We start from the raw sequence: 10743 nt of genomic DNA, 5'->3' as shown, positions 1-10743 counted from the left end.
GGGCACGAACCCGCGTCCCCTGCGTTGGCAGGCGGATTCCCAACCACTGCACCACCAGGGAAGCCCCTAGTGCTGTATTTTAAAACGAGAAAACATTCAAGTATTTTTAGAGAATAATTCCAGTGTCTCACTTCTTATGGAAACTCAAGAGCTTGGGCAAAACTAGAGTGGCCTGAAGCTGCCCCATCGATGGCCTGGGCTGTCCTGGTTGCTCCCCACGGTCCCCTGGCCCCGAGAGCCCCCTGGCCCAGTGCACACCTTCAGGGCTCTGAGGACACCAGGGACCTGCCTGGGTGTCACTTGAACAAGCAGATCCGTTGCTTTAAAAAATAATATAGGGCTTCCCTGGTGGTGCAGTGGTTAAGAATCCGCCTGCCAATGCAGGGGACACAGGTTCGAGCCCTGGTCCGGAAAGATCCCACATGCCGCAGAGCAACTAAGCCCGTGCGCCACAACTACTGAGCCTGTGCTCTAGAGCCTGTGAGCCACAACTACTGAAGCCCACGCACTACAGCTACTAAAGCCTGAGCGCCCTAGAGCCCGTGCTCCGCAACAAGAGAAGCCACCGCAATGAGAAGCGCACACACCGCAGTGAGGGGTAGCCGCTGCTCACCGCAACTAGAGAAAGACCACGCGCAGCAACAGAGACCCAACACAGCCAAAATGATTAACTAATTATTTAAAAAAGAAAGTTAAAAAAAAATTGGTATATTTTTTAAACCACTGGTTTTGATGTTCTCCAAGAGTCTTTCCAGCTCTGCTTTTCTAGGTTATTGGAGGCTGTCTGAGGCCTCTGATACCTCTTCTGCCACTGTAAACCCTCAAGGCTTTTAACACACCCTTGTCCCCATCCCACACTCCCCGGGTGAGGAGCCCCTGTCTCTGGGCCCCAGGGTCCCGCCTTACCTGGTCCAGGTCCCTGCTTAACCCACAGAGCTATTTGGGGCCAGCCGAGGTTCCTGTGCCATGAGCACTGGCGAGTGTGTGTCTGTGTACCAGCGCATCCACACCAGCTGCACGGTTGCTGGGACACCATCCCATGCCCTCTCCCTGTCCTCACAGGGTACCAGGGAGACATTTTTGTTATTGACAACTCCATTTCCTGGAAACTGAGACTCAAGTCACTTTCCCGAGGTCACACAGGCCTGAAGTGACAACACCGGGATTCGAACCCAGATCTGCCCAACTCCACTGGCTGCCCGAGCGAGTCATCCATCCATCCCATCACTGCACGGAGAGCCACAAAGTGATGTCTGCAGTAATTGGCGTGTCCCCTGCACCTGGCCCTGGGCCTGGGTCATACTGGGCACTCAGTAACTTGCTGAATAGGGACATGCTACAGGTTCTCAGCTAGAGGCTGGGTGCAGGATTCAGGAAGCCACCAGGTCCCACTTTTTCCGCAGTGCACCTTCTGGTGGAGGCAGCAAACAAGAAAAAGGGTAAATCACATCTCTGACCCGAGGTGCTGAGCTGGGAAATTGGGGACCACACCTCTCAAACTTTTAAACACTTTCACGAATCCCCTAGAGCTCTTGCCAAAGTGTAGATTCTGATTGAGTCGGGTGGGGACAGGGCCTATGACTGCCTTTCTTGCCAGCTCCTAGCAGGCTCCAGTGCTGCTTGTCCAAAGACCACACTCGGAGCAGTGACAGCCTATATCAGAGGTCAGGAAACTGCAGCCCCTGGGCCAAATCCGGCCCATTTGCTTGTTTGTGTAAGTAAAGTTTTATTAGAACACAGCCACGCTTTTGCTCATATTTTGTCTGTGGCTGCTTCCATGCTACAACAGCAGGGTAGAGTAGTTCCAACAGAGGCCCTGTGGCCCACAGGACTGAAAATACAACAATTACTGGGCCATTTACAGAAAGTCTGGCAGTCTCAATCTACTCAACTCTTGGGTTCCTTCAAGTAATAATATTTTGTGGTTTGGTGAGTATAAGGTGGTAATAAAAAGAATGACTGCAGTTAACATTTGAGGGCCTCCAGGGTACTTAGCTCTTTACGGGTAGTTCACTGCTGTATCCATTTTATAGGTGAGGAAACTGAGGTTCATAGGGATTGGGTCGCTGGCCCAGAGACTGGAGGGCCAGGAGCTGGGTGAGGCCGGTTGGAACCAGGTCAGCTCATTCTTTTTACATGAGAGCTTCTGCCTGGACATTTTTTACGGAGCACAGAGAAGCTTTTGTTTTGATTTCAACCCATCCAAGAGTGCTCAGGTACCTTCATTTCTTTATTTGTCCTTCCATTGAGTCAACAAATATCCTCGCAGCCCGTGCTGGGAGTTGGGGGCCTTGCTGAGTCCTGAGAAGATGTGGGGGATGCCCAGCCCTTCGCCTTGTGGTGCAGGAGGCCACAGAGGCTGCTAAGCGCTTTGAGGGACATTGACACAAGGATGGGAGGCAGTCAGGGAAGGCTTCCTGGAGGAGGGGGTATAAATTATACTTATAGGAATTAGCTGGGTAGAGGAAGGCAGGAAAGGTTTTCTAGGGGAAGGGAACCACAGCCACAAAACTGTGGGCTTTGTAGGTTAGAGTTCATGGCACTGAGATTTTAGTATGTTTGCTTGTGTATGTTGGGGGTGGGAGGGTGTTAAAATTGGCCAGGTCAGAGAACCTGGATTTTACCCTGGAGAATGAAAAAGAGTTTTCCTCTCCAAGTCCCCTTCTACCCTCTGATGACTCCCTGGACAGAGTCTTCACTAGGTGCTACCTCAATGTTTCTCTCCAGAGTCCTGTGGATTAACAAAGAGCAGACCCCCACTGGGGTCCTTGGGCAGGCGGCAGTCTCCAGCTAGAAGGCAGAAGGATCGCTTCCTTTGCGTGTGTTTTTGCAGTTACTTTTTAATTAGAGCGTGTTTTTAATTTAAGCTGGGGGGTAGAGTTTCCTTTGAAAATGTTTTAACGATATTGAATCCATTTAACAAAAAAAGTAGGTGAGAGTAAATGGGGTTCTGGCTGTAGCCAGCGTCATGAATGAAGGTGGTCTTCAGCAGGTGGGAATTTGGGGAGCCCCGTGGCAGGAGGGGGCCAGACCAGCAGCAGCCTTCCTCTTAATATTCTGCTCTTTCTCTGAAGCCGCAGGGACCTTGACCTGGGGTGGGGGTGGGGAAGGACTCCTCTAGCCATGGTGGTGCAGGCGCGGGTCCTGGTTCTCACTGGGCAGCTGGGGTTCCTGTTCCAGGCTACTCCCTCTCCGCGTCTTGCTCCTCCTCCACACCCTGTGTCTGTCTTCGTCTCTGTTTTTGTTGCTCTCTGTCTGTCTCTCCGATCCCTGTCTCCCTCTTGTTTATGTCTCTCCCCTGACTCTGTCTCCCCTGTCTCTGTCTCTCCTTGTTTCTCTCTCCCCACATCTCTCTCCCACCTCTGTCTCTCCGCATCCCTGGTTCCTCCATCTCTATCCCTGTCTGTCTGTCGTCTCCCTCCCCCACCTGCACCGCTTCCCCTTCTCCTCCCCACACGCACACACCCTAACACCGCTCTTCCTTGCTTTCCCTTCCTCCATCTCCATCCCACTTCCTTTGGCCGTGAGTGATATCCTGCCTCAGAACCGTCAGAGCCCTTGCAGAGCCCGGGGAAGCGGCCAAGCATCCCCAGTGGAAGTGTGGGAGACTTGGTGTGGGCCACTTCCCCGGTGAAGAGAGGGAGATTAGGAGGTCTGTGGAGGCCATGCTGTAGTCCAGGGTTTGGAATCCAGCCCTGGCCCCGGGCCCTTCGCCCGGCCCAGCAGGCCCCAGGGCCGTGGGGGCCCGGGGTGCGGAGAGGAAGCCTGGGTTGACAGCAAGAGGGTTGAATGCCGCTTTGGGTTTGATCGAGGATCCTGGCTCCCAGGAGTAGGTGCGAGGCCCACGGCACGTCGCCTTCACCCTTCCTTGGGCCACCGAGAGGCTGTGAGCTCCATGGGCAGGCACCAGGCAGTGTGTCCTTGGCTCCCCTTGAGCACACAGTAGGCCAGCAGTGCATATTTAAGGGCTGAGAGTTTGGGGGAGCATAGCCAGATTAGAGGTTGGGTCCAGCCCCTTGCTTTCGCCAATGCAGAAACTGATGTCTAGAGAGTTGAGGTGATGTGCTGAGGGTCACGCAGACGGGTTTGGAGCGCAGAGCAGAGTCTGGGTCCCCGACCCCCAGCAAGACAGGGAGAGCGGGTGGGTGCTCTGGTGGCCCTCTGTAGGTGTCCTGTGAAAACCACCTCTTAGGAGGCGGGAGACTCGGGTTTGAGGCCACCCTGCCCTCCTGCTGGGGGACCCTGGGCAAGCTTTTCCTCCCGGGAGGCCCTCTCTGTCTCTACATACCCTCCAGGTGGTGATGCACAGTCCTGAGGACTGCAGACGGGGTCGGGTCTCTGGGGTCAGAGGCTGCTGACCTCACAGCGGGTGGACAGTGTGCCTGTTCTCAGCAGGGTCTGTGGCTGCCCTGGCCTTGGGAACCTCCGTCCTCTGGTTATATGTTGCCTGGTCTGCGTCACACGGAGGATGCTGTTGTAATCACAGGCCTATTGTGGGTTCGCTGGGGAAACCCAGAAGGAGAAGACGTAGCTCCCTGTTGCCTGCAGAGGACTGAGGGATACTCCTCCTCCCCCGACTCCAGGCCCCGGGATCGGCTTCCGCCCGCCTGTCGCCTCCCCACCCCTTGTGAGAGGGTTCCTGGTAGTGCAGTGCCTTTGAACAAGCAGCAGCACCCCCTGGAGGGCTTGTTCTACACAGCTTGCTGCACCCCATACCCAGAATCCCCCATCCAGCAGGTCTGCAAGGGGCCCGAGAATTTGCATTTCTTACCGGTTTCCAGGTGCTGCAGGACGCAGCTGTCTGGGAACCCAGTTCGAGAACCACCATGGTAGTGCATGCTCTAAAAGCAGGCAGTGTAGGCTTAAGACCCTGCTCCACTATCTCCCTGCCTTGAGCTCTCAGGCGAGGACTTACCTCTCTGTGCCTCGGCTTCCTCGTCTGTAAAATGGGATAATAACAGCACCGTTCTCGTAGATTAGCTGTGAGAATTAAATGAGCTAATACGTGTATGCTGCCTAGAACAGTGCCCAGGCACGGAGTAAGCGCTACATCCATGTTTGCTGTTATTACAGTTACTGGTGTTGTTATTTTTATTACAATTATAATTTCACTTCTCCCCCACTCCCACCCCCAGACTTCTGCTTACGGGGAATCCTTTGCCGGTCTCCTAATTTCCAGCGCAAATTCACACCTCCAGGCCTCTGTGATCAAGCTCTGCCCTCCCCCTGGGGTGCTTCCCCTCCCCTCTGCACCTGCTAAAACGCAGCCCATCCTTTTAGACTCAGCACAGATTCCTGCTTGGGCTTCACCACGCCCCACACACACACCGCCCCCCACCCCACGCCCCAGCCAGAATCCACAGCCTTCTGACTTCCCTGATCACATGACTTACTTCCCTAATCCAGCTCTCACTTCATTCAGCCCGTCATCCAGTTACTTGGGCATCAGTCTCCCGTGGTGACCCACAAGTTCCTTCAGAGCCGACTTCTCCAGGCTTTGATGGCACGAGGAAGGTCCCCTTGGAAACGTTACCCCCAAAGTACAGCCTTGATGTGTTTCAAGAAGGCCGGCCCCATCGGCAGCCTCCCAGGTTGCAAGGTGGAGCCCTGTTTTGGATGTGAGATTTCCCTAATTCGTAAGAGTATGAACTTGGCGTCTGAAAGCCCCAGTTCACATCTGAGTTTTACCATTCAGTGCTGTGCCGCCTTGGGTAATTTTCTTAGTTATTTGTACCCTTCACATCTTCAGTTTAAAGTGACACTATCATCATTGATGTCAGTAGGTTTTTGTGAGGATTCAATGGGGTCTCATTTATGCAGCGAATATTGAGCACCTTCTGTATGCCAGACCCCGTGCTAGGCACTGGGGATCCAGCAGTGAGCGAGACACACCATCCCTGCCCTTGGGGCGCTGACGTTTTAGGGGGAAAGACAGATGCACAGTGAGATGTATTAGGGTTCGCCAGAGAAGCAGAACCAATGGGACCTATATAGAGAGACAGATGTATTTTTGTATTTTTTTATTTTTGCGGTACGCGGGTCTCTCACTGCTGTGGCCTCTCCCATTGCGGAGCACAGGCTCCGGACGCCCAGGCTCAGAGGCCATGGCTCACGGGTGCAGCCGCTCTGCGGCATGTGGGATCTTCCCGGACCGGGGCACGAACCCGCGTCCCCTGCATCGGCAGGCGGACTCTCAACCACTGCGCCACCAGGGAAGCCCGAGAGATGTATTTTAAGAGGAGATTTATGGCAGGAATTAGCTCACCCAGTTATGGGGGCGGAGAAATCCCATGATCTGCCATCCGCAGGCTGGAGACCGAGGAACGCCGGTGGTGTAACTCAGTCCGAGTCTGAAGGCCCGAGAGCCAGGAGCTTCTGTGTGCGAGGGCAGGAGATGGATGTCAAGCAGATGCCTCTCCAGCAGAAAAAGAGCAAATTCCTTCCTCCATGTTTTTGTTCTCATTCGATTGGTCGATTCCCACCCACATTGCTGAGGGCGATCTTTACTCCGTCTAACAATTCAGACGTTAATCCTTTCCAGAAACACCCTCACAGACACACCCAGGATGTTTGACCAGCTATGTGGGCATCCCTTAGGTTGCCCCTACAATTAACAGGTTGACACATACAATTAACCATCACAGGAGAAGTACAGGAATCACAGTGGCATTGTTCCAGGAGGACGTGCTGGGAAGGAGGTGGTCCGTGTGAAGAACTCTGGGCACAGTCTGGCAAATAAGAGGCCCTCAGCAATTGGTAGTTGTGATCATTGCTATTGTTATTACCGTAATTACTAGAGGAGATGAGCAGGGAAGGGAAGTGTCATAGGAAGAAGGTATAGTGTCAGTGACAGTATAGGGACAAGAAGGCATTTGCTGTCACAATCATGATATTCATAGCCAGTGTTTACTGATGCCCCAGTGTGTGCCAGGTATTCCGCTGAGGGCCTCCTAGGGACAAAAGTCATCTCACCCTCCAGGGAGGTGCATTTTTATCCCCATTTTCAGATGAGGGGAATTGGGCCTCTTATCTGGGGAAGTGGAGGGATGGGATTTGAACCGGGCCCTTCTTCGGGGGGCCTGTGGGCTCCATAGCTGAGTGGTGGCAGGTGAAACTGGTGGGACCGGGGCAGCTGGGGAAGGCTGGACTCTTGCCTTGAACCCCAGAGGTCGTTTAGCATGTCTTCCTGCTGGAGACCCTGGGTGGTCCTGGGCTGCTTGGGGCGGGGAGGTCCACAGCACATCATCTTCTCATCTTATGGTCCAGAAAAACCAGTGTGGGGTAAAGCCCCACACGGATGGGTGAGAAGGGATGGCTCTTCCCTGGCCTGCTTCTGGTGAGGTCGGCTGGTGGGTGGCAAGTTCCCCACGGGGCTGGGAGTGTGGCAGGAAGTGGTGGGCACAGCCAGACCCATGGCGGAAAGCCCACATTGTGGAGGGTGAGGACACCCAGGTGTGTGCACCTTTACTGAAAGGATGTGATTGCTTACTGTCACTGTCTCCCAGCTCTGCTGTCTGGGACCTTCTTCACTTAGGACTAGGGACAGCAGGAGCCCAGATGAAGTGGGTAATGAGGACTCAAGAGGTTTCTCTGTGTCTCCATCCATCCATTTCTCAAATACCTAAATCCCTATGACTTGCCAGTTTCTGAGCAAACAGCTGCATCTTTATCTTTTTGTGTGTGATGTCATTGACCCCTCACAAAGACCCATGAGGCAGCCATCAAGAGGAGCCCTTATTTGGTGGAAAGATGGGGCTTTTGGGTCAGACGCACTTGAGTTGGCTCGTGCACAAGCTGTGAAACCTTGGGCCAGCCCCTTCCCCTCTCTGGGCCTCAGTTTCCTCACCTGTAAAATGGGGATCATATTAGTGACCATGTCTTGAGTTCCTGGCACGATTATAGATAAGGTTATGTGGTGCCTGATGCGTAGACATGCTCAGTAATTCACAGCAATCAGGATTGTGTTGTTCACCCATTTTATAGATGAGGAAACTGAGACTCAGAGAAGTTCAGGGACTCTCTCCACCGTATCTTGCTCCCTGGCTCTGTTCCTATTGATGTCTGGGCAAGTCTGCAGATTCAGATACTCTCCAACAAGGTCCCAGGCCCCCTCAGAGCCCCAAACCATTTTCCTTTAAGGAAAGGCCATTCAATCACTCTGAATCTGGCTTCCAGAAGTCAGTGGACTGTGAGGAGACGGTTCTCCTCATGGCTTCCTCCCTTTGATTTTTGAAGTGTTCTTGTTCTGAGCAGCTCTTGAAGCTCTTTGAAATTCTTTCTCTTCCACCTGCTTCAGGAGCACGTGAGAGGGAGGAGGGTCTCCCAGTCCTGGGCTGTGTTGGTCCAAGAGGGAAGCAGCAGGGCAGGTTGATGTCCCAGGAAACTAGATTCCCAGGGATGTGCTGTTTGCAAATTGTGCTCTTAAGACCCCCACCCAAACCCCACCCCTGTCCCCTGCTCAGATGCCCTAAAGATCACCTGGACGAAAGACCTGTCTTATCTGGGAACATTACATCAGCAAGTATTTATTATCCGCCTGCTTTGTTCTTGGTCAAGCCTTTCTACCTTTTTGGCTGTCTGCCACTGCAAAACCTCTACAACAAAGAAGTGCAATCAGAAAAGCCATAAACTACAATTAAGGGGCAGGGGAAGGGGGAAGTTAATCAAAGACTTTCTAAGCATGAAGTATCAGAGCGACTTTCTGACATCTGGTAAGGATATTCTCTGGTTAGTTTTGCTTGAGGAAAACTCAGATCCACACCCTTGGGGCAGAAGTGAGAGTGGTTAGCTGGCTCCAGCTATCACTGTGAGTCTTCAAATAAGACTTTGGAAATCAATGTTGCCTAGATTGTCAAAACAAATTTTTTAAAAAGTCATGCTAGGGCCTGGGAGAAGACCACTTGAGTGCTAAGTGTGCAAAGGTCAAAAAGAGCCTGTTATGTGTCTGTATCAGTTGGCTTTGAGTGGTAAAATCCGAATTTAAAATAGTTAAGGTGAAGAATAAGGGCATTTATTGAGTTAGGTAAATGGTTAAGTCCAAAGGTAGACTGCCTTCAGGTACAGCTGTATCCAGGTACTCCACTGTCTCAGAGCGCTCTCTCTTTTGCTCTCTGTCTCTCAGATGAGCTTTCTTCTGTGACGGCTTCTTTCTCAGGCATGCTCTCCCCAGTAACATCTCCAGGCATACATCCTGCTAATTTAGCTATCTCAGCTATAAGAGAACTATTTCTCTAATAATTCTTGCAAATCCTGGGATTGATTCCGATTCATCCACCTGGAGTCTCTTACCCATCCATGAGCATCTGTACCCTCTTACTGACCAGACCTCAGCTGCTGGTCTTGGGCATGGGGTCAGCCCTACCGCAGTCACAAGGACAGATCCCAGAAGACTGGAGAATGCATTCTCAGCAGGCAGGTTGACAGATTCCCACACCAGTGGTGGAGCAACAATGAAAGGAAAAGGTAGGGTTTATGTCCTGGGGGAGAAAGTGGAAGCAGGCACCGCCCTTAATGGAGTATTTAATCTGCTCCAATATGGTATTAAAGCCTTTATGTGTATTTAGTTGCTCTCCTCTTTCACAGGTAAGAAAATGAGGCTCAGAGAGGTTAAGTGACTCACCTAAGGTCACAAAGCTGACAGGTGGAGAATTTAAACTCACCTCCATCTTCCTGCAAAACGCATTTTTTTTCACAGCTCCCTGATACCTGGGGAAACTTAGTAACCTGCAAAGTGAGCTCAAAAAATAAAATATGAATGCCTTTGGGTGGGCCAAGCTCTGTGTTAAGGTTGGGAAGAGAAACAAAAAAATTTTTAAGACTGCAGGGCCCCTCAGTCCATGAGCTCCCGACATTCAAGGAGGTGCAAACAGCAGTTATCATAGAGAATGGTAAGGGGTAGACATAGGGGACCAGGAGACATAGTGGAGTTGTGCAAACAGCAGTTATCATAGAGAATGGTAAGGGGTAGACAATGGTAAGGGGACCGGGAGACATAGTGGAGTGCTTACTACAGGCTGGGTGTTCAGGGAAGATTTTCTGGAAAAGGTGATGCTTAAGCAAAGGCAATAACAAACAGGCCAAGGTAAGGATGAGGAGAGGGTACGTAGGTACCAGTTAGTTGGAGCTCTTGAGTAACAGAGACAGAAACCCAGTTTCCATGGAATTAAGCAAAAAAGTAAATTTATAGGCTCATGTAAAAAGTTGAGGGGTAGTGATGGCTTCAGGCATGGCTGGATCCAGGAGCCCAACTAATATCAGTGATTCATGTCTCTATCTCTCAGCACCACCTTCTTGGGTTGGCTTCAGTCTCAGGAAGGCTCTGAAGTGGTGACTAGAAATGGCCCTGTACCCTAATTGTTTCGCCTCCCCAGAGGATCTTGCAAGAGTCTCTAGCCAACTGCCATTGGCCTAGATTGAGTCATGTATCCATCCCTGAACCAGTACTGTGACCTGGGAGCAGAATGCTATCATTATCCAGGCCCGGGTCAGGTGTCTGCACCTGGAGTCTAAGGTAGACTCAGAATGTGGATAGGAAAATCAGGTGTGCGTGCCAGCCTCCGGGCTGATAGTAGTTCTGTTTGGCCAGAGCTCGGGGTCAGATGGTGAGGCCCCCATAAGCCATGTGAAGAATTACCTCCTGAAGGTAGTGGGGAGCCTTGGGGAGTCTGAGCAGTGTCGTACAAGCAGAAAGTGACAGGCCCGCTGTGTAGAGATGGGCAAGAGCTGGGGGCCAGGTTTGGGGTG

Source organism: Neophocaena asiaeorientalis, unplaced genomic scaffold (genome assembly GCF_003031525.2).
Source record: "Neophocaena asiaeorientalis asiaeorientalis breed wild unplaced genomic scaffold, Neophocaena_asiaeorientalis_V1.1 scaffold648, whole genome shotgun sequence".
NCBI lineage: Eukaryota > Metazoa > Chordata > Mammalia > Artiodactyla > Phocoenidae > Neophocaena > Neophocaena asiaeorientalis.
Note: the sequence above shows the minus strand (reverse complement) of the source record.